The sequence below is a fragment of the Pipistrellus kuhlii genome, unplaced genomic scaffold, assembly GCF_014108245.1.
Source record: "Pipistrellus kuhlii isolate mPipKuh1 unplaced genomic scaffold, mPipKuh1.p scaffold_m20_p_5, whole genome shotgun sequence".
Lineage (NCBI taxonomy): Eukaryota > Metazoa > Chordata > Mammalia > Chiroptera > Vespertilionidae > Pipistrellus > Pipistrellus kuhlii.
The window spans coordinates 39,367,364-39,391,439 of NW_023425551.1; positions in this window are offsets into that span (position 1 = coordinate 39,367,364).

The following is a 24,076-nucleotide window of genomic DNA, read 5'->3' on the forward strand; positions in this document are numbered from 1 at the left end:
TGATTATATTGTCAGAAATTTATTATTGAGCCCCCTCATTGGGAAAACTGTGCTACAAATATATATTTATTTCTAAAGCAATAAGTATTCTTGTTTCCAAGGGAACAAATTCTACATTAGTCTTTTCAGGTCTCTCTCCCCCCAATTTCTTCACAATGCTATATTTAGAGCCAGATTTATTAGCTCCAGGCTTCACTTGCCTCCCTGTGTATACTTCTTCACAGTATAATCCCCAGGCATAATGACAAGAAGGCAAATCCACAAAGGAGCAACTTAGTGTTCTTGTCAGTGCTTGGGCCTTGTTCTCAAAGAAGCTGAAAATTCTTCTATTTTATCAATAGAATGTGATTTAAAAGAATATATTGCCAGCTTGTATCATCGCTAAGGCAGTGGTGTGTAGAGTTAATACTCATAGAAACATATTCTAAAGAAATATATAGTTATCTGTGCTTCCTTCCAAGCAAGGGAAAAGTCAGACTGGCTCAAATCTCCAGCAACAACTTGATTTTTCTTTTTCCTCTTATTCTGTTTTCTTTTTGTATCTTTTGCCTACCTTCACCCATTTTGCCCACCTACACCCCCTCACCTCTGGTCACCACCAGCCTATTCTCTGTAAGTATTAATTTTTGTTCTCCACGTATTAATTAATTATACCAACAAGATGATACAGTGTAAAGAAAGCAAGAACTTGTAGCAGGTGCCACACTATAGCAGCAGCAGTCACAACATCTGGAAGTTGTAAAGAGCCACAGCTGGCATCTCTAAAACTCACCTTCTGAAATTTCATTCTGAGGAGATTGTTTCTGAATGTAAGTTCTGGTCAAAGTTGTAAAAGTGCCAAAGTCAAGGGTAGTTGGCATCTATCGTAATAGAAAAGTAAAAAAAAAAAAAAAATCTGTTATATAGATGCACATGCTATGTTATTGCAAACCTTTAAGGCAATTCTTATGTTCTTATCAGTTTGTTTCTTTGAATCTTAAAATCTCTGCTTATATTTTAAGTGGATTGAGTTTGCTTATGCAGGTGACATTATTGGTTTTACCTGGTCATAGTAACTATATTTCTGTGTAATTTTTACTTGGACTAAAAATTGTTTCACTCTATACCTGTTTGACTATAGCAATTCCAATTGATTTCACACGGTAAATAAATACACAGAACATAAGTTAACACTCTTTTTTCTAGCATCCGCGGTCTACCCAGAGTAATCAATTATGGTATTTGTCTTGCTAAGCCTAGAAATGCCTCAGAATCCTTTTCAAACAATGTTTCAGCTAACCACTAATAATATATCAGAGTTGGCACTTCTAGAAAATATATTTGTCATTCCGGAGAAAGGCCATACCGCTAAGAAATAAGCCATATGTAAAAAGATCTGTGGGCCCGGCCACAGTGACTCAGTAGTTGAGCATCGACTTATGAACCAGAAGGTCATAGTTCCATTCCTGGTCAAGTCAGGTTGCAGGCTTTATCCCTAGTGAGGGGTATGCAGGAAGCAGCCGATAAATAATTATTTCTCATCATTGATGTTTTTCTCTCTCCCCCTCTCCCTTCTTCTCTAAAATCAATAAAAATATATTAAAAATAAAAAAAATCTCTAGGTTGCAGCATCAAAAATATAAGGTTCACAAAGGAGTATGTCAGAAACCTTTTTGAATAGGGAATTGTACCAGGAGAATCAGGTAAATATTTTAATTTCTTAGGAATTGAGAGAAGATAATTCTGGTTTAAATTTGGAGTAAATGTAAGGTGGAAGTGAAAATAAAAAACACTTTGGGGTGTATCTGTAGACCCATCAATTGTCTATTGTGTATCCCTCACTTAGATTCCTCTCGTTTCAAGATGTTGCCTTTTTGTGACATCATAGGTGTTCCATGGAGGTAGTGGTCCAAAGGAGGAGTAAAAGAGGAAACTTGTTTTTTGTTTTGTTTTCCTAAAACATTGAGGAAGGAGCTCCTTCTTTTAACTTGCTGATCCTCACGTCTTGGTCTCAGGAAACTTTGTGGTCTGAAACATTTTGAGGATCTCCCAAAGAGCTTTTGTATATAGGCTATATATATCAATATTTACCATGTTAAAAATTAAAATGAATAAATTAAAATAGCTCTTGAAAATGACTATAGTAAGAGCCTGTTAGCATAAATAACATATTTTTTTTGTTAAATTACTCTAGAACAAAAACAATTTTTAGTGAGAAGACTGGCATTGTTTCAGGTTTTTGCAAATCTTTTTAACAATAGATTTGTCTAAAGGAAACACAGAGAACTTCCCTTGATATGAATATTTTATTCAGCAAGAAAGAAACTTCCAAGTTGAAAGTGGTGGAAACTGGGTTTTCAGCAGTTAAAGTGTAGGTTATAAAGCATGAATGCAGAAGTGCATTGCTTCTATTGTGATTGTTACAGCAGTGGCACTGTATAAACTGAATTGTTTTTAAATACCCGTACTTGATTGGCAAGGGAGCTATAAGTTCATGCTAATATGGAGAAAGCTTAAGTTTTGTTTAAGGACAGAGCATTTCATGGAAATCAGGACAATTTTAAAATGTAATTATGTGTCTCTGTTTGGTTTAGGGGCACATTCAAATTGTGGTTTCATCTTGGTTTTTTCCCCCACAGGCTTAATAGAATAGAGTTACCTTCTTGATTCAACTTATTATGTTATCACACATAATGTAGTCTCTGGAAAACTTCACTATATGTCAGGAGAAAATAAGTGTGAAAAAGGCAAATAATGTCCTAGTACTATTTTAAAAATAGCTTTGATCTCACAGTCCCCCTTGGAAGATTTTGGGGAGGTTTCTGACTGACACTTTCAGAACCTCTTCCTTAACCCATGCTGGGATGTCTGCTGTAAAATGAATGCAGAAAGTCTTTTCTTAGCACTATCCTCAACATTGCAGCATTCAAAAAGCATCCAGTTTGTGGAAATAATATATATCAAACCATTAAATGTTTCAGTCAATTAAATGTTTATTAAATATATTTTATAACATTTGCAATAAATACATTTGTAATTGAAAGAAAGAACATGCCAGAATTATTGATACAGAAATCATTGTTGTATCAAGGATAAACAAAATAATTATGTGCCAAGAAACACAAGTAAGAATAGAAAGTGCACATCTGGCCTGGCCACTGTTGCTCAGTGGTTGAGTGTCAACTTATGAACCAGGAGGTCAGAGTTCTTTCTATTCCTGGTCAGGGCATGTGCCCAGGTTGTGGCTCAATCCCCTCAATCCCCAGTGTGGGGAGTGCAGGAGGCAGCTGATCAATGATTCTCTCTCTTCACTGATGTTTCTATCTCTCTCTCCCTCTCCCTTCCTCTCTGAAATCAATAAAAAGATAATTTAAAAAAGAATTTCTCTCTAAAAAAGTGCAGATTTGGGGACAAAATAACTGCAGATATTGAGACCACATTGCCTTCTAAAGTTGGCTCGTTCACTTACTCAATAAATGTTTATTGAGCACCTGACTGGGCATCGGGGATACATGAATGGCCAAGACAGCCCTAGTTGTTACCCTCATTGAACTTAACATTCTATAACTGGCATCCCAAATATGGCTTTTAAGCAAAACAAAAACAAACAAACATACAAATAAAAAATAAACAAACACCCCATTTACAAAGACTACCATTGACCAAAAGATGAAAAGGGACCCTCAGGGGCAGCAAAGAATTTTGCAGATGCATTGAATAGTTTTCCCAAACCAAATGGCATAATGGATGTCATAAGACTGTTTCTTATAGCCTCCATTGATAAAAACTGAAGACAGGAGAACAAAATGCAACTGAGACTATCACAGAAATGGTTTTTGTGAAGCAAACATTAGAATCCATTTGCTGCCAGTTTTACAAGACTGTGACTCTAGAATGAAATTACTTTTCTTTTTTTTATAGCCACATTTTCATAGTCCTAGTCCCGATGGTCCATTAGAACTGCAGCACTGCCTCCCGGAAATTAGTCCCAAGGCTCCTCCCGACAGCAGGAGGAACAGGGAATGTGGAGGAGCATAGAGGATTTGATGGGAAGTAAATGCCTGCTACAGCTGGTACTTAGAGGGAGTAGTTCTTTAGGTGGAAGATTTTTGGTTTTCTCAGAACGGGAAGGGATGGTCTGTGTCTGGGATAAACTGTGTTCCTCATAGTTATGTGTGGAAGTCCTAATCCCCAGGACCTCAGAATGTGACTGTCCTTGGAGGTAGGGTCTGTAAAGAGGTAGTTAAGATAAAATGAGGTCAGGAGGGTGGACCTTCATCCAGGATAACTGGTGTCCTTAGAAGAGAAGGGAATTAGGGGCAGACATGCACAGAGAGAAGACCATATGAGTACAGAGAAAAGCCAGCCACCTACAAGCCAAGAGGAGAGGCCACAAAAGAACCAAGCCTGCCAACACTTGGATCTCAGACTTTTAGCCTCCAGAATTGTGAGAAAATAAGTATCTGTTTTTTAAACCACCGGAATCTCTGGTACTGTGTCATGGCAACTCTAGAAAATGAATACATTTTGATTGCAGGATGAGAGGAAGGAATGACTGAATAAGGTGTCATGAAAGAGGGAGAGGGAGGAGGCAGCAGGAAGGATGGCTATCAAAGGGAGAAAAACCTCCAAAGTGGCAGAAAAGAATGAGATTAAAATCATAGATGAGGTGTGCTGGGCTGAAAAATAGCACCAAAGATAGACATGTCAGTTTCCTGGAACCTGTGCATATTACTTCACACGACAAAAGATGTGATAAAAATAAAGCTCTTGAGATGAAACGTTGATGTTGGGGGACCTTCACCACAATCCCATGTATCTTTATTGAGAGAGAGGCAGACTCCAAGAAAAGAAGGTAATGTGATACAGCCTCAAGTCAAGGGCCTGGAGCTACCAGACCTTGGAAGAGGCTGGGGAAGACAAATTGTTGTTCCTGGAAGCCACACATTAGTGTTAAAGCAGCCACAGAAAACTAATAAAGATGGTAAACTTGGAACCAAAGGGGATGTTTTCAGACGTGAGTTACAAAAGTCAGGCTGTTTACGCGCTGATTATCTTGGAGGTACTGGTGATGCAGTATGTGAAGCAATTAGAGACTCTCCCGTTTGCAATGATTTTTTTAAATTTTTATTTGGAAGAGAACCCAGAAATTAGATTAAACCCCAAATATAATGGGAAACATATAATGGATGCTTTTTTTCCAAATGTTTCAATCTTTTACACTGACAAACAGTAAAGCTTAAATTTCTTCTGTAAGTACTTGATTACAAATAAACAAAAGCAAACAAATAAACAAAAGCAAACAATAAGCCAAGGGTCAGAAATGAAATACCCAGCACTGCAAGGTATGCATAATGTCTCATAAGTTAGGTTAGAGATATCCTATTGCTTCCCTGAGGCCAAAACAAATTTCATAACAAGAATGCTTCTTTGAAATACGATAGCAGTCCAATGTTCTAGACTAAGAGATACTGTAACATATTAAAGTAATGGATTTCCCTCATAAAAAATCCATAGTATTGCTATGATTGAACATTGCTCCAGAACTTGGTAAATACATGTTTTTCTAAAATATTACATTTGTTACAATATATATTCTCTCACTGAGGGAAAATTTGGGTGAATGTTTGCTGTTCACAGAAGAATACGTTAGTTTTTCAATATGAGTTGGTATTCTGTAAAATCCATTCCCAAACTGATTACTTACTGGAGTTTTTCATTATTATATCCTAGAAGGAGAGGCACATCTGTGCTCCTTGCTATATGAGATATTTATCTTTCACACAAATGATACACACTAGAATAGATGGAGATATGGGAGGAAAAAAATTCAGTAGTTCTACTTGAGACCATGATTCTAACACTAAAGGCAGAATTGAGATCCAACTCTATAGCTATACTTTGAAAAGCCAGAATAGCCATATGGAGGCATAGCACATTTTACTTCTGTCTATGATAGCTTTCTTTTGGATAATTGGAAGAGAAAAACAACATAAAAAACATGTTAAGAAGTCCATAAGGTATTACTAGTTATGTATGGGGCTTGGTTTCAGAAATTTGATATGTTGTCATTTTAAACAAGTAAATATCCTAAACATACACTATGGCATCATGTTCTAACCCCATCAAGGCAAAGTGGCCCCACATGCAGAGCTCTTCTTGTCTACATCATTCTAGGTCTTGTCATTTAAGTCATTCCTGTCTCTTTAATCCTCAAATGAAATCAAGCAGATTAAAAAATATTTTCCAGCTTTAAAAGTTATTTTTAGAATGAGGTTAGAACTTTGCTTGGAGTTACTGGATATGAAAACCAGAAGCAAGTACTGGGTTTTTCATTTTTATGAGTTCTATTTTATTCTTTGTAAAATTTGGCTACATTTAAAAATTTTCTATAAAGACTTTTTAGTATGTCATAATCCTTTTATTTTTATTCTAGAGATGGTTTTACAGTGTTTACTCAATTACTGCAATATTAGGAGTTTTTATGATGTAATCTTTTTGCTCGTTATGAATTTTTAAAAGAGGAACTCTGGATTGGTATACTAGATTTATTTCTTAATTGTTGTGAGACCTGAGGCACTTTGCTAATTTTTAAGGTTTCATTTTCTCTTATCTGTTTGAGATTGAAATTATGTCAGATACAATTTCCATGGTTAGTAGTGCAATGTAGATTGTTAGTGTTACCTATCCCGGTAATATAAAGGTGAAGAAGCTTGGGCTAATTTTTTTGCATTCTATTAAAAAATGTTATAATATAAATGTTTTGTTTTGTAGGTTTACCAAATCTGGTATTTTGGAGCTTCCTATAATCACAATGATTCAGTGTAGCATCCCCTTGACAAACAGGACTCAGATCTGTACTGCTAGAGAAACATGAGGATTTTGCTTCCAGCAAAGTAGAGGGCTAGATCACCACTAACAGAAGGAGAAGGAGTTGGATATAATGTCACAACTTTTTAAAAGTTCACAAGAAGAATTCCTAATTTTTCCAAAAATAAAGAAGTATCAGGAATCTTGTGTGATAAGCAAATAACAGATTTGTGGGTGGGTGAAGGTATTATCTGATACAGGGAGACTTGTATGTTCATGGCTCAATAATACCTTGTTCCTGTGCAAAGTGATTCCTACTACCAGTTTCTTCAGTGGTGTTTTCTCAGTGAAAAGACAAGCTAAGGGGAAAAATATCTTCCCACCAGCAAACATATATGATGAGGTTACTTGTTTGTCCTTGGCTTTGACACTTGGCAAGGCAAAAATAATGTATTTCTTAAGAATTCCTAAATATAACCCTGACCTCATATGGAATTGGTACTTGGATTTATATAATCCCAATTTTAAGGGTTAAAAGAATGCTCAGGGTGTGTGGCAGAAGCAAATAAAATTACTCTAGAAAAATCCATATTTAACTCAGATCCCCAGTATTTTCATAAATTTAAATTAACTAGGATCAGAATTCAAAATTACAGAATACTCAAGAAATAAGCCACCATGAGTGAATCAGTATGGACACCAAACAATAGAATTTAAAATGTGGTACAGCACCAATGGGAGTTTTTGTTTTGCTTTGTTGGTTTGTTTTATCCATTTCAAGTATGTTTCTAGGTCAAGAGAAAAAGCAGATCTAATTTGGAAAGGTAAGGGAATGTAACTGATGGAAATTCAGGAGTACATCAGAAGGAAGATCAAGAGCAGAGGTTGAACCTGGCATGGCTCAGTGGTTGAGAGTTGACCTGTGAACAAGGAGGTCACAGCTCAGTTCCTGGTCAGGACACATGCCTGGGTTTCAGGCTCTATACCAAGTGTGGGGCATGCAGGAGGCAGCTAATCAATGATTCTCTCTCATCATAATTTTTCTATCTCTCTCCGTCTCCCTCTCCTTTCCTCTGAAATCAATAAAAATATATTTAACAACAACAACAACAAAACAAAAAAAAAACAAAAAAAAAGAGCAGAGATTGAGGGAAAAGGCCCATTTATCCCTGAGGAAGGAAAGCTGATGTTGAAATGTTGAATTAGGAATGGACAAGGTTGTGACAAATTCGTGGTTCAATTTTTTCAATGTAATAGAAAGACCAAAGAGGTTAGAAGAGTAAGTAGTGAAATTAGAAGTTGAGGACATGGGTAAAACTTTAGGTTCTGCATGGAAAAAGAGAGGTAGGTGATCAAGAAAAACAAGGACTGCTAATCAGTGTTGAGAGCCTTAGTGTGGATAACAATGTGAACCATATTTATTCTGTGAGGTTGTGGCATTTTCTTTCAGGCATAGGAAGATGGAAAAACTGTAAAAATCACGATTAAAACTAAAAGCACATTTAGAGCATGGGAAAATGAGTAATTGGAATCGTGCATCAAGAAAAAGATGAAATTCTATTCAATATTCAAATCTCAAGAAAGAAAGGAATTGAGTATAGGCATTTTGAAAGCTTTTATTGAAGTTGAAATGATTATAAATTTTAAAGTTTTTGTGCTAGAAAGAGTAAACATTAGCTACGTAGAAAATTTCCTTACATAGACAAATACTGGACAAATAACTCTGCTGAATTTCTTTACCTTTTTACCTAATTAAATTGATTGCCAGAATATTGAAATAGCTTTTCCTTTTTCTCTAAATGTGTATAGGAAGGCTGGGAACACGAAAATCAACATTAAAACTCCTTCAAATAATATATGCAGGAACTGCATGCCAAGTTTGAAATCTTGACAACCAGAGAACAGTGCCTGTGTGGATTTTAGGTGGTTTCCTGTATCATCATTTCAATGCTGCCACTGGAGTCATTCACTGTGCTAGATGCTCTAATCATTTATTGATTTTGTGGTAACTAGCACGGCAGCTGCCACAAAAACCTTACCACATTTCTATGCAGAATGCTCTCCACCACAGTACCTGCTGTGAAGAAAATGAGGCAAGGATGACAGATCCTTGTTGATTTCACTCCTAGCATGTTCCGCATGAAAACAACAACAACAACAACAAACACAAAAAACAACAAAAAACAGAAACAAAACTTTGGTTCAGGAGATTCTGAAATAACATAAAATAAGAAAAAGGAGGGGATCTGAAACAACAAAAGGAAAAAATGAATTGAAAAAGTAAACAAGATAAAACAGTTCTTTAAAAATGTAAAATTCAAAGATAATAAGAAGAGAGAGCCCCTCCAATATGGTTTGGTGAAGGAGTTAGACATAGGAAGTACCCAGAGTGAAAGGAAGTAAGGAAGGAAGGAATTGATCTAATGCCAGTGGTTTCGGCAACTCACAGCTCTTGGCAAGCAAGTCTCTGGAGGTTCATGAAAAACATTAGCTAATACAGAGTCCTGTATAACTTAGTAGCTACAATCAATTTTGTTACTAAGGGGTTTCATAGGTTGCCAGTATTTCCTTTCTGTTATCTTAACATTGTGATGTTTGTTTTAAAAGACAGGGAGAATTAGAAGAGATGAATTTCAGGCCAAATTTAAATGTATTTCAGACTAAAGTATTTTCAGGATTAATACGCTTCTTACCAAAAATCTCTGAAACTCATTATTTTGACTCAATCTAGGAAGCTCAAGGAAGGTAGCAATTCCAATCCACCCAGTTGTTACATGCTAATCCCTTGAGCGCCTGCTGCTTCAGTTCATCTATCCCCTGCTTCTGTTTGTGCCGGGGGCAAAGGAAGCACCTAGTGCCAGGTAACAAAATCAACAGAAACCCGCTCGCTGAAAATATGGCTACAGAAAATTTTTAATTTATGAGTGTGACAAATTTTACTGCTTCTTACAAAATGATAATGGTATAAAATAAAAATAGAGACTCTGAAGAGAAAAGAAAATAAGCACTTCAGGATTTAAACTTTATGTCATAAAGCTCATGTGCTTTATTTTCTAGGAAATCCTCTTGGGTGCTCATTCAGAAGCTACTTACTGCATTTTATATAACATTCCTACATGCCTGACTATCTACTTTTTCAACTTACAAGAGGTATTTGGAACTGGCAAATCTAGCGAACTCTGAGAAATCCACTAGACAGAGACCATGTTGATCTTTTTAAAATTTCATTCCCAGTGACCAGCATATGCTACCATATGGGAGAAGCACAAAACATGTTTGTTGAATAAATGAGTGATTGAAAATTAATTAGGGTTGACAGAAAACCTAGATCTTTTGCCTAGGAACCAGATATGTCATATCCCGAGAAACTTGAAAATCCCAGTTGTGATGCTGTGTTGTCTTTTAGAGATAATTGAAGATTAGAAACTATTTCACTTTTATTCTGAGGTCTGTTAGCTTTGTCTTGAATGACTTGAACTGTGAAATTTATTACTGAGAAAGTTATCAACTACTTGGATTGAAAACAAACGCAGCCATATTAAAAATATGAACTCCAAGTAGAAAATTGATATCCTTTATTTGCTTGCTTTTTTTTTTTAAGCCAGGCTTATTTTTAATGTGTTCACATGTTTAAAACACAGCCCTTATCAAAATTAACTCTAAATTATTATGCATATAATCTAAATATTGTCTCAACCAAGAAATGTTTGATCAAAGTAACAAAGTACTTATTGGCTGGTGTTTCTGCATTCAGTGGCTAATCCCACACAGCAATAGTCCTTGAGTAGATTCCTCTGCTTCTATTTCTGAAGAAAAATGAAAAAAAATATCAAGGCAACTGAAAACAATAGAAAGCTACTCCCGTAGAATGTGGTTTAAAATGAATTTGAAAACATGTCAGGATATTATTTTTGTATGTGTTATAATCAGGAATGTGACAGGGAATAATCCATTTACCTAGAATGAGAAGGCTGTCCATCAAACATATGGATTAGGAGCACAAACTCTGGAGCCAGACTAAGGTGCTTAATGCCAGGCTATTTAGCATCTGTATGACTTTAGTAATACTTAATCTTTCTTGGATTTAGACTGTTCATCTGTAAAATGGTGGTAATAATATTATCTATTTAATACAGATGTTGAGAAGATCAAATGAATTAATATAAAGTTTAAAAAAAAGTGCTTGGGATATAATTAGTGCTATCCTTCCAATACTAGTAAGTAACACAGAACTTTAATCATTATTTACAAACTGCAGAGTCTCTAATTGCTTCAAATACTGCATCACCAACACATCTAAGATTACCAGCACCTTGGTTATATTTGCTGTGCAATTGGCAATCATTTTATTGCTGGTCCTGTCCTAAGAGGACCTGGAAGATATTTAATGTTGCTTCCCCAACACACCCAATAATTTAATGGATTATTTGAAGAAAAAGTTTTTGGTGTGGCTCTCTCTTGGTTTAGACTAATTAATATATGGCATTCGAGTTGTCACACCTTCAAATAAAGTCAACCTCTAGAGGTTTAACTATCCATCCCCAACTTCTCTTCTGCTGAGGCCTGTTTTTCCTCTTAGATAACATTTTTGTACAGCACCTAGGATAGCTCCCCAGCTTGTCCTATCTAATGTGGCCACATCTGTCCAAAGAAATCAGACATGATTTTTATGAAGCTAAGCCTAAAGCAGTTGTATTTTTCCTTCTGGCCACCTCCAAAGCACCCTGCCAGTATGCTCTGGCCCCAGAGTTCTTGGGCAAGAGTCAGTCAATAGCCATTGAGTCCTCCTAATTCTGGGACAGAGATCAGGCTTTCTTAGTGCTTCTACTGAAAATCCTCTGTTTCCACAGCAACTATCCCCAGAGTAACCCTCCTCCCAAATCCTTTCTCTGTTAACCTGTTAATACTCTGTGTGGATTGTAGAGTTGTCTAGTTCTCAACCACACCCCTTTAAAATGTTTAAATTTTACTGGATGTTTTTCAACTCATTTTAATATTCAGTATTCAGCCAAAACCGGTTTGGCTCAATGGATAGAGCGTAGGCTTGGGGACTGAAGGGTCCCGGGTTTGATTCCGGTCAAGGTCATGAACCTTGGTTGCGGGCATATCCCCAGTAGGGGGTGTGCAGGAGGCAGCTGATCGATGACTCTCTCTCATCGATGTTTCCAACTCTCTATCTCTCTCCCTTCCTTTCTGTACAAAAATCAATAAAATATATTTAAAAAAATATTCAGTATTCAACCTGTATTTGTGCCTCAGTTAAATTTTCTATTAAATACTGTTATAGAAGTGTAGCTTAGCTCTATGAGATATTAATTACAGAGATTTTAAAAAGTATTTTTTAAAATAAATCTAGAATTCTTGTTTCCTGCAAATTCCTTTTTACAGGGTATGTTGCTCTCTTTCCTTCATTTCAGGCTCACTTGTCAATAGTCTGGTGGTCCCTGATCATCTGCTCACATTTCAGAGTAAGATGCTGAAAGCTGACTAAAAGTCAGAATCTTAATTGGCTTGAAATTAGAGGATGGAGTTCAAAGATGCCAGAGTGATTGCAAATTTAGGACACTCCATAAAGGAGGATTCATAGAAAGAGAGATGAAAACCAAGAATCAAAATATGAAGATGAATTTTTTTCAAATTCTTGGCTGACTTTTTATTATGTATGGGGAAACTCCAAAAAGTCCCTTAAAAAGTAATAATTGAAAGGATGGAAAATTGGATAGGGTTTTAGATACTTCACAAAGCAAAGAAGGCTGCTTGGAGTTTGAGTCCTTTTAAATTGGGGACTTTGTAAATCTCATGGGTTTTCCACTCATGCACCCTATCAAGTCTCCACAAGTCATAGGTGATTTAATTCTTTTCCAGAACAAAAAAAAACACCACTTTTTTTTTGGGGGGGGAGGGGAAAGATAATAGATTCCAGCATTTGTATAATAAAACACAGTATCTGACATATAATACAAATTTCTAGATATACAAAGTCAAAAGGATGTGGTCCATAATTAAGACTAAAAAGATGAATCACATATCAAAAATAGCATATAAGAACTTTAAATTTTATAAATATGTTAAATGACTTAAATGAAATAATGGTTATAAAGAGTAAACAGATGAAAATTTTCAGTAAATGTTAGTTTTCAACCTAGCAAGTTTCCCAGATGAAATTCAAAATGGGCTCTTGTCTGTGGAAGGCAAAGTGAATCCAAAGTAAGAGGCACACCTCTCTGGATTGGTAGGTGTCAGTTTTAAGAAGCAAGGAAAATTACCTATGAGTTGATAAGTGTTAGGTGGCCACAACACACATAAATTTATAAACCTACTTGCCAAAATCTTACATGGAGGCTTTAATGGAATTCAGTCACATACACTGAGTGGCCAGATTATTATACTCTCTGAATGCATAACAATCTGGCCACTCAGTGTATATCCTATATAATAAAAGGCTAATATGCAAATTTCCCCCTCAACCAGAAGTTCGACTGGCAGGAAGAACTGGCCAATTGTCCATATCCCTTCTCCTGGCCAGGCTGGCCAAACCCCAAGCATGCACTGGGCCTCTAATATATATATATATATAACTTCTGGTTGAGGGGGAAATATATATATTGAGTGGCCAAATTATTATGCATTCAGAGATCAAATATTCTACCACTCAGGGTATACAGTTCAGATGGTCTCAACAACACATTGCTCTCTGAAGGCTGCATCCTTGAAAGGGTTCCTAGTGCAGAATGGTGGGTGGGACATGTATTCTAAGGACAGGGAAGGGATAAGAACCACTGATTGCTTGTGTCCAGTTGGCAGGTCAACTGGCAGTCATGTCCTCTTGGTAACCTTCTGCAATAGTAAAAAAAAGGAAATCTCAAAAAAAAACCCCCAAAACCTAGAAATTGTTGAATTGAGTAGTGCAGTGTCTCTAATGATAAAAATCACTGAATGGGCTAAATAGTAGATTAAATGAAGCAGGAGACAGGGCAATGAAAATTATCCAGTCTGAAGGAGAAAGGAATATTAAGACTGGGGGAAAAATTAGCACGGCTTTAATGGCCTATGGGATGATATCAAATGGTGTAATATATGTCTAATTTAAATTTTAAAAAAAAGATGGAATGGTAAATAAAAATATTTAAAGAAGCAATGGCCTAAATTCAGTGAAAAACATCAATTTACAAATCCATGAAGCTCAGTATATTCCAAACAGGATAAATATAAAGGGAACCACTTCTTTGGCACCTCTCTGTGATGTTGGAAAGGAAACATAAGTTTAAATTTTGAAAGTAGTCAGAGAAACAAGACATATGACATACAGGGGACTAGGGATATGAAATGTTCATCAGAAACACGGGAGGACTGAAGACAGTAGAATGGCATCATCAAGGTATTGAAAAAAGCCCACAAACAATCATAAATCTGGGATTCTATAGTCAGTGAAAATATTCTTTAAAAATGAGGGCAAAAGAAAGATAATTTCAGATAAATGAAAGCTGAAAGTATATGTGCTTTCAAGAAATACTACAGGGTGTTCTTCAGGCCAGAAGAAAAAGCACCTGCTGAAAACTGGAGCTACTGCAAAAAAAAAAAAGCACAGGAAATGGCAAAACATGTACATAAACATAAAATGTTATTTTTTTCTTGTCTTTTTTAAAAAAAAACACAAAAAAAACAAAAACAAAAAAACTGACTAAGGTTTATAGAACATTTATTACACAAGTAAAATATATGACAATAATAACAAACGAATAAGAGGTAGTTAAATGGAATTTTACTGTTGCAAGATTCTTTTTTTTAAATATATTTTTATTGATTTTTTTACAGAGAGGAAGGGAGAGAGATAGAGAGCTAGAAACGTCGATGAGAGAGAAACAACGACCAGCTGCCTCTTGCACAGCCCCTGCCAGGGATGTGCCCGCAACCAATGTACATGCCCTTGACCGGAATCGAACCCGGGACCCTTCAGTCCGTAGGCCGACGCTCTACCACTGAGCCAAACCAGTTTTGGCTGTTGCAAGATTCTTGATTTTACATGAATTAATACATTATTAAGTCTAACTGTGGTAAATTAATCTATAGGATGGCCACCCAAAACAATTAAAAAAAAAAGTATATCTTAAAAGGAAACGTGAATTAAAATGAAATTCTAAATCTTATTTGGTTAACCTTCTCCCCCAAGTAAAGGCAGAGAAGGAGGAAGTGAAAATAATAAAAAAAATAGGACAAATAAATTCAAGCAGCAAACTGATGTATTTAAAAGGATCCTAATCAATAATGACATTAAATTTAAATGGTCTAGCTGACCAATCAAAAGGCAAGATTGATGACAACAGAGATGGCTTTAAAAGGATGAAACAGATGCATTGATAGTAGATTCTGACTAACGTTATTCAGTAGAAGCTATATATTGTGAAAATTATCTGATATAATGTGATATTGCTACATGGCATATTCTAGAACTTTCATAGATTTGTCAGGCTTAACTTTCGAGTAAAAAATAGGACTCACCATCAAAGGGTTACTGAATTTTCCCCATCCACTGGGGACTGCAGCACCTATCCAGGTACTAAATTACCTTTTTTGGATGTTTACAGTCTGGAAGGCATTGAAATATCTAAAAAATAATGAAACAAGAGAACTGGGGCCGATACAGCCTGGTTATTTTTCCCCCAAGTTATTACTTTCCTCTATATCATTCAGGACAATAGTGTGCATCTATTTTTAATGACACCCAGGAGATAAGATTCTTCTTGGCAACTTACAGCAATGTTTAGCAGGTTTCTCTGGAAAGGAATGTTATTTATGTAGCATGACTCACTTGTGTTGCTTTTAGTGTTTATCTAAATCAATTCAAAATTTGTTGGACACTTGCTATATGCAGTACACTGGAGGAGGATAATTAAAGGCAAAACAGCATTAAGAAGTGTCCATCCTTATTAAGTTTAAACGTGTGGAAAGAGATACATAACAATTCAAGCAGTTAATAAAAAACACAGGGAATATGATACATATTAATTAGCTAGCAAAGACCATAAATGCAATACAAGCCCCTAGGAAGCATAGACCATTGTGAGATGGACTGATTGGGAACAACTCTGCAGAGAAGGTGAGACTTTCCCTGCCCCTGGAAGGCTAAGGCTCAGACTGGGGGAGAAATGGATGAGAGCTCCTTCCAAGTGAAGGGAACTGGGGACACTGCTGTGCCCAGTAAATTATTGTGCTTGAAAACGAAGGGCTGGGGAGCCCAGCTGGCCCAGAGGGTTTGAGTGGCCACACACCGGTGCCTAAGACAGGAGAAGCAGGCAGGCCCAAGATTATGGGAAGCGGTGAATTCAGGGTTGTGTCAGCTATGATCAAGAAGCCCTTGATGGTTCATAGGTTGCCACTCAACCACTGAACACCCTGGTCGAGCCATAGTCCAACTTTTTAAATAAAATAATATGCTACCTATCATTTCAGATCCCAAACAGGCTGAATATGAAGGTTTTTCAAGCAAAGTGCTAACAGTTGTCTTCAGTGGCTGGACCAGACTCTGAATAAAGGTTTTATTCCATCAACTATTTGTTTATTATTTGTATGAATACAACCTAAAAAGAAAAAAAGAAAAAAAGAGGGGACTCATGCTATTTTTAACTTTTAGAATAAAACCCAATATTCATTTATTTCTTATAAAATTATTTTGATTGGATCATTTTAAAATTATCAGCCTACTTGGAGTGTTAAGTAACCAGATTAAGCCCAAAATGGGTTTGTTTATGCTAAGCTCCACACCAGGAAACCAAAACTATGTAACTTCCTACTTTTTGCTCATTTGATCTATAAAACAATAATTGTACAATTAATTGGAGCTTCTTTCTGCCTTATATATTGGATGCTTCCCAATTGAATGACTGAATAAAGCCAATAAAATCATTTTTAATCATAAAAAAGAAGCCCTTGATGAGATTGAGGAGAAAAAGTATCATGATGAGGATATGCTATAAAAATTAAACTGGCTTTGAAGAGTTCTCTGAATTGGAAGAGAGACGATTCCTTTCATTTTGCCTTTAGAACAGTCAGAGAAGGACTTGAGGAAAACAGAGTTGTATGTGAGAAAGAATAAGCATATTTACTCTAGTCCAACTTTATAAAGCAGATAAATGCTAATATTATTAATTGTGTAACTATTTCAATGAGAAGATTACATGTTACTGAGCATCTGTGAAATGTTGCTCAAGAAAATGTATGTGACCCCAGTTGTGACATTTTAGTAATCATATAGTTATTTTTCCTAATAGATTAGAACTCAAATTGGATGAATAGCTGTGAGTCCCCAGGAGGAGTGGCTCAGAATTTAAAAGTGAATCTTGGCATGACTTTATTAGCTCTCCTTTGCTCTTGGGGATAGAAGCTTTCTATAAAAAAAAACTTACTCTTTTATTAATAAAAATGAATTAATAATGCATCCATAAGGGCTTTCATTCTGCATTTCATTTTAGCTTCAGGCTTATTTCAATCCTCTTTCTGATAAAGTGGAAGCACATTTTAATCTTTACTTATTTGCTATGAAAGATGTATGTAACTCAGGGACCAAAATATCTGGAGCACCTGCATGAGTCTGGAAACTCTATATACTAGTTGGCAAAATGGTGTACCACCAGATAAGCACACAGGTGGAACCTTTATAAAAAAGTATCTCAGGTGCTTTTCTTTCTTTATTATAAAATGTTGGGAATTGAGTTAGGGACTGAATTGGGAGGGGACTGGAGAAGATATTTTAACGTGGAAAAAAACTTTAGAGAAAAATGTATTCTTTTGAGCTATTTTTTGTGTGATACTAGCATCTGCACCCATGATGTCGGTGGGCAGCAAAATCAATGACATTTCCTTAAATTCTACTCTGCCTTGCTTAAGTCTCCCTGGTATATATCAAGGAAGCTATATTTATCAAAGGAGGGCCTAGGAACAAGATGGAATAGGACTTGATAGCATAATGACACTACACATTAGGTTATTTCAGGAAAAATTTGGTAATAATTAGGCTGGATATGATTTGTTGTTTATTATAGAAGAAAATACTAGGAAAACAGTGAATTCTGACTTATTTTAATTTCTAGCATTTATATATTGTTTGACTCACATGTGTCATTAGGATTTGGTGAATGTGGAGATCATTTAATATTGTCTAGAATTCTACAAACCCAATATATTAGATTAATTGTAGATGGTCAGAATCCCTGACTGTTTAATGAACAAATCATTGTATGCTTCAAAGTGCTTTTACCTGAAGAACATTCACTAATTTTCAAGCATAGCTTTTGAATTATTTTCCATCTCCCAAGACCTAGTTTTAAAGGAACAGTTAAAATAAATCAGAAAAAAAAAATCTGTCACAAGAGTATCCTTGTTGGAATATGGACAAATACTTGGCCAGGACATTCTCACTATTAATAAACTCTGGGATAATTAATATCTGCTAACCTTTAAGGAGTGTGGAGAGGAAAAAGTTTTACTCCATCCTCTATCTCTTCTTGTTCTGAAATTTCACATCAATAAAGTATTAATTTCCACAAAGTAGAAGCCTCTCACTTAGGAATATGAGGAATGAATATGGCAGGCATGTTGACTTTTATCTGCATCTCTCAGTGGCTTAGAGATGTCTTACTTTCATGCCTCTCTATTTCTGATTACATTCACTTGTATTTTTGGGAGTTGAGTTAGAGTGATATTAAGAGAAAGAGAGAGTGTATATGTGTCAGGGTTTTTTATCTCAGGAATGCTTTGCTGTGCTTTCATATGTTTTCTCCTTTTTTGTAATTTCCATGGTTTACAAATCCTTTCCTCATGCATATTAGAAGCAAAATATTAACAAAAGGCATTCAAAAGCATTACTTATAAAAGATATTATAGCCGAAACCGGTTTGGCTCAGTGGTAGAGCGTTGGTCTGCGGACTTAAGGGTCCCAGGTTCGATTCCGGTCAGGGGCATGTACGTTGGTTGCGGGGGTGTGCGAGAGGCAGCTGGTCGATGTTTCTCTCTCATTGACGTTTCTGGCTCTCTATCTCTCTCTCTTCCTCTCTGTAAAAAATCAATAAAATATATATATATTTAAAATATATTATAAAGTAGCTTCAAGTAATCAATTCAGCATGGAGTTTGCATGGAAACCAGAACCTAATTTGCATTCTCTTCAAAAGAGTGGAATAGTCTCAAGATTGACTGTAACAAGCAAAACCATGATAAGATGGTAGAAAAAACATTAGCTGAACCTCCCATTACATACATTTTTTTTTTAATCCTTGATCTAGGGTTCCAGACAAATGTGATATAGTATCATCTTATTGTATTGCCTGTTCTCAACTGATCTATTAATATAATTTTTATTGTGGCTGCACTAAGATGTGCAATCAAATCCTATCCTGTTGTGCACAGTGAAATCTAAGTTTATATCTCACATCTGAATGCATTATGTATTATATGAGATTTCAGCCACTAAGCAGTGAGTATGGATAATTGGTAAATTTGGTTGCTACTTGGCCAAGTGTCTAATAAAAGGCATGCTTGCTTTTATTCTTTCAGTATCTGTTGGATTAAAGCTAGAACATTGCTTGGGAATTCAAATTATTCATATGTTTTTCTAACTGTGATATTTTTCTATCTAATGATCAAATACATCTGATATTTCCATGGTTCTGTTTTATTCCCTTCTTATTATAGTGTAGACAATTGTGGGTGTAGAATTATTCTACTGCTGGAGTTTGTAAATGAATGCCAAGTGAAGAAAAATAGAAAATAAAAGGTTAATGGCAAGAATAATTTTTAAAAATGAAGTCTGCCTAACAACAATCAAACACAGTAATATTTTACAAAAGCAACATGTCTGCAAGAGGGATTTGAGGCTGGAAAGAAGGTGCTGGACATATAGAAATGAAAAAATGTGGAAAACTTTGATATATTTATGGTTCCATTTTTTCCCTTTGCATAGTGGGTATTATTCGCAAAATATTCTTTTGGGACTGAACTTTCTGATCCTCATGAAATTTCTAATTGTAAACAAAGAACTTAACTAGTTACTTAGGTCCTATCTTCCACTGTGTAATTTCAATCCCAGAAGTCTAAAAATGGTTCACTCAAATGTGTGCACCCAGAGACTTATAGAGAGATGTAGAAAACTGTAAATGAGAATTTAGGCAATAGCCCATGCACACATCATCTGGTTCCTGTTCTCCTGACAAAGTATAGGGTCTATCAGGGCAGGTGGGACTGGGACACCCAGGCATGGGTGATAGGCTGAAGGCAAAATGTTTTAACTCCCATATATTCCCACTATGCTCTGAGTGAGTGGTTATTCTAGTCATAAATAAAAAAATAGTATAGTGCTGGTAAGACAACTGGCTTAAAAATCTTAATTATGAAGGATGCTATTCATTTCTACTTTATTATTTTTTATTTTTTAAAAATATATTTTTATTGATTTCAGAGAGAAAAGGAGAGGGAGAGATAGAAACATTAATGATGAGAGAAAATTATTGATTGGCTGCCTCCCGCATACCCCTTGCTGGGGATGGAGCCCACAGCCAGGTCATATACCCTTGACCAGAATCGAACCTGGGACTCTTCACTCCACAGGCCAACATTCTATCCACTGAAATAAACCAGCTAGGGCCCTACTTTAAATTATTTTCACTAGATCATACTTATTTACTTTTAAGATTTTATTTTTAATTATAGTTTGATATTCAATATTGTCTTAGTCTCAGGTATACAATATGGTAACTCAACATTTACATACCTTATGAAATAATTATCACCATAGGTGCAGTAGTTATCTGACTGGATCCTATTTATTTTATATAGAACAGGTAAATTACCAGTTTGCCTTATAGAATTTTAAAATGACAGTTACAATGCATGTCTGAGTTCTATTTTAGCAGTCTTTCACTGCCTTGATTTTCTTTTTGAAATAGTTGTCTGTAGGTGGCAGCATTTCAAGCCTTTATGATAGGTGTCCTACTTGAATGTGACTAGTAATGATTTGGAGGAAGCTTGATAAGGCTCCCTAATATGCTGAGAAAAATCAAGGACTTGTTGAATTTTCAAGACATATTTTGCATTAATTGAAATAGTACAGAAAGGAAAGTACTTGACCACAAAATAAAATAAGAATGTTTTTACTCAGAGCTGGGCTTTTCAAGGGTCATCAGTATGATTCCCATCCATCACGCTCACTGGAGCACTGGTGGGAAGAAAATTCTCCTAGCCATCCTTCTCAGAGTGTGAGAGTGCAAAGAGCATCTCTCCTGCAGCATCTGAATGGCTCCCTGACCAGTCTAGCAAAGGGAAGGAGTTAAAGCATGCACCAGACAATACCAGATTGGATGCCTATTCGTTGCAACAAACATTTATTGACTGTTTATGTGTCAGTTTGAATCAATTTACATAACATATGCTTATGGATTTATTCGTCACAACAACCTTAACCGATGGGCACTGCTATTCTCCATTTTGCATCTGAAGGAAGCCAAGCTTTCCACCTGCCCTAGCCAGCCTAGGCCTCCACTCCAGGCTACAGAGTTTCAATTATAGAAGGTGAATAAACCCCAACAGAAATGTCTGCTGCCATGGAGCCAGCAGAAGGCTTGGCTCCACTCCAGACTACAAAGTTTCAATTGTAAAAGATAAATATATGTCAGATACCAGGGCCTCCACTTGGATCACCAGGGGGCATGGCTGACCTGCAAACCACCACAGGCCCCTCAATTTAGAGAGGGAAAGTGACGTGGTCTAAGGTAACAGAACTAAAAAAGTGGCAGAACTGCGACTTGAATTCTCCCATCATGCTCCAGAGATTCTGCACTTATCTACTAGTCTATAGTCCTAGCCAGAGAAAAGCATGAAGAGAGTGAAATAAGTCCAGCAGAAGGTCTAGTGCAGCTTTACGGGGCTGAGGGGAAAATATCACTTCTTTATGCTGAAGGCTTTGTGGCGTATCCTTCTAAAGCTTTTGAGTCTACTTTTTGCCTGGTACTTGAATTCAGGTCAGCAACATTTACTGAGTACTTCTTATTATCTGGATATCATATAAGGTGCAGGGGCAGAAAGACAGGCAGAAGACAGTAAGACTACACTAAATCATAGAAAGATGTTCTTTATTTTATAAATGTCCTCAGAGAGCAAGTCCTTCCTGCTGATGTCCTTGAAGAAGTGGAATGACACAGTTTAGACGATCTTTGTTTAGGCTCCTGACTTCACTTGTTCTCTTAAATAGCATAGCTTGCATGTAGAGAAAGGCATCACATGATAGAATAGTCATGCAAACACTGAAGTGGCAATACTGCCTCTCTATCAATGAAGTCATCATCTAAAGTTATGTTTAATACCATCTGATTCCATGAATTACATACAATAAATATGTGGAAAACTCATTCTTCAGCTGTTTAGCAACAGCGGCAATTCTTGATCCCATGATTATTTTCTACAAGTGACTTTAATCAATTAATTAGGAATTAGAAAATGAGAAAATTCTTAAACTAACAAGTAATATGTCCAGAAAGACTTCAGAGAGTTATTATTTCCATGTCTCTGAAATCCATGGGTTACATAGCAACTTTGTAGGTAGAGATAATTTGGGGCCATGTTATTAGTGGCACCCCAAGTATTTCATGATATTAACAAAAATAACCAATATTCATTAAGTCTGGTACTATGCTAAGTTTTTAACAAGCATCATCTCAGTTTGTCCTCTAAATCACCCATTTTTTTTCACACATGGAAACAGATTCAGAGAGATTACTTGTCCAAGGTCTCATAGCTAATTGTGGTGGAGTGGGAACACCAACCTGGGAGATCTGTCTAATAAGTGCATGTTCATGGCTATCTTCACATACTCTCTCTAACAAAGTCATTTTACTTAATGAATTCAGTTGGTCCCAGTCATTCAGCATATCACAGATGTAAGCCCTTTCTGACTCCCTGAATTTTTAAAATTTATTGTGAGAAATAAATTCATCCCCCAATCATACACTTTCACCTTTTCATTTTTACAACTTGCCATAGTCATCATTTTGCACTCATTTGTGTTGTGGTTTAATTAGTGTCAGTGTTAGCTATCTATTGATGTAACAAATTACTTCGAAGCTCTGTGGCTTAATGCGGCAATCATAACTTATTATCTCTCATAGTTTCCATGGCTCAGGAATTAAGATAGGGCTCTAGGTCGCCTTAAGCCTCAGTTGGGCTGCAATTATCGGCCGGCTTGCTCATTCTCTGGCAGTTGATGTTGGCTGTCAGCTGAGGGCCTAGCTGGGGCTGTGGTTGGGCCATCTATATGTAGCCTCTCCATCAGTCCTGGGCTTTGTTACAATATGGTGACTGGCTCCTAAGGCACATGTTCTAAAAAGAGACACCAACACAAAAACCGCATTACCTTTTTAGAGTTTTATAAAGTTACAACTTACATACCCTATAATTTGCTCATTGCAAGTGTATTAAATATTTTTCAAAGTCTATATCTTTATTACTCATGTGAATGGATGCATAGTTAAATAAAATATATGCTAATGGTTAATGACACAGTAAAGGTAATTAGATATTTTTGAATTGGTAAGTTATCTCAACATCTCTGACTATGGTGCTTTATCTAAAAATGGGGTCCTTGACTGACAAAAAAGTATGTTGAGTGCCTGAGCACCACCCCACTCTACATATATACTCTGTATGTTTATTGGGAACTTCCTGTATATATATGAGTACCCCAAGAGAATTCACACAGATTAACTGATAATGTGGCATTAGAGCAAGAAGTTCCAGCTAGAGACATTACTGACTGGCTGTCCTAGGTTTCTTCTTTCCACTTCATTGAAAGCAAAACTATGAGATTGTTTCGGTATATGACAGAAATGCGAGCAGGTGAGATGAAATTTTATTCGTGCCCTTTAGCTCTGGGAAATAAATTATAATGTGAAGCTCAGAATCTTCTTTCATGCATTGGGAGATGTGGTGTGAGAGCAAGAGGCTTGGAGGTGCTGCAGCCATTTGTCACCATGAGGCAAGTGCCAACCCAGATCCCTGACATGTTTGAGCAGCTAAAGTAGTCAACTTTGAAATTTCAAGGAGTCTTGATACTAAAATGCCCTTAAAGTATCTACAAGCCATATTAATTCATACATTTTGTTACATGAAGCAGAACTTTTTCTAAATGACAAATTCCTGTGGAAAACAAAATGTTTATTCCTACTGGTAACAAAATAAAAATATACAGCTGCTCATTAATAGTAGTGCTATAAACTAAGTTAGTCTTCAGATTATTATAATTGAT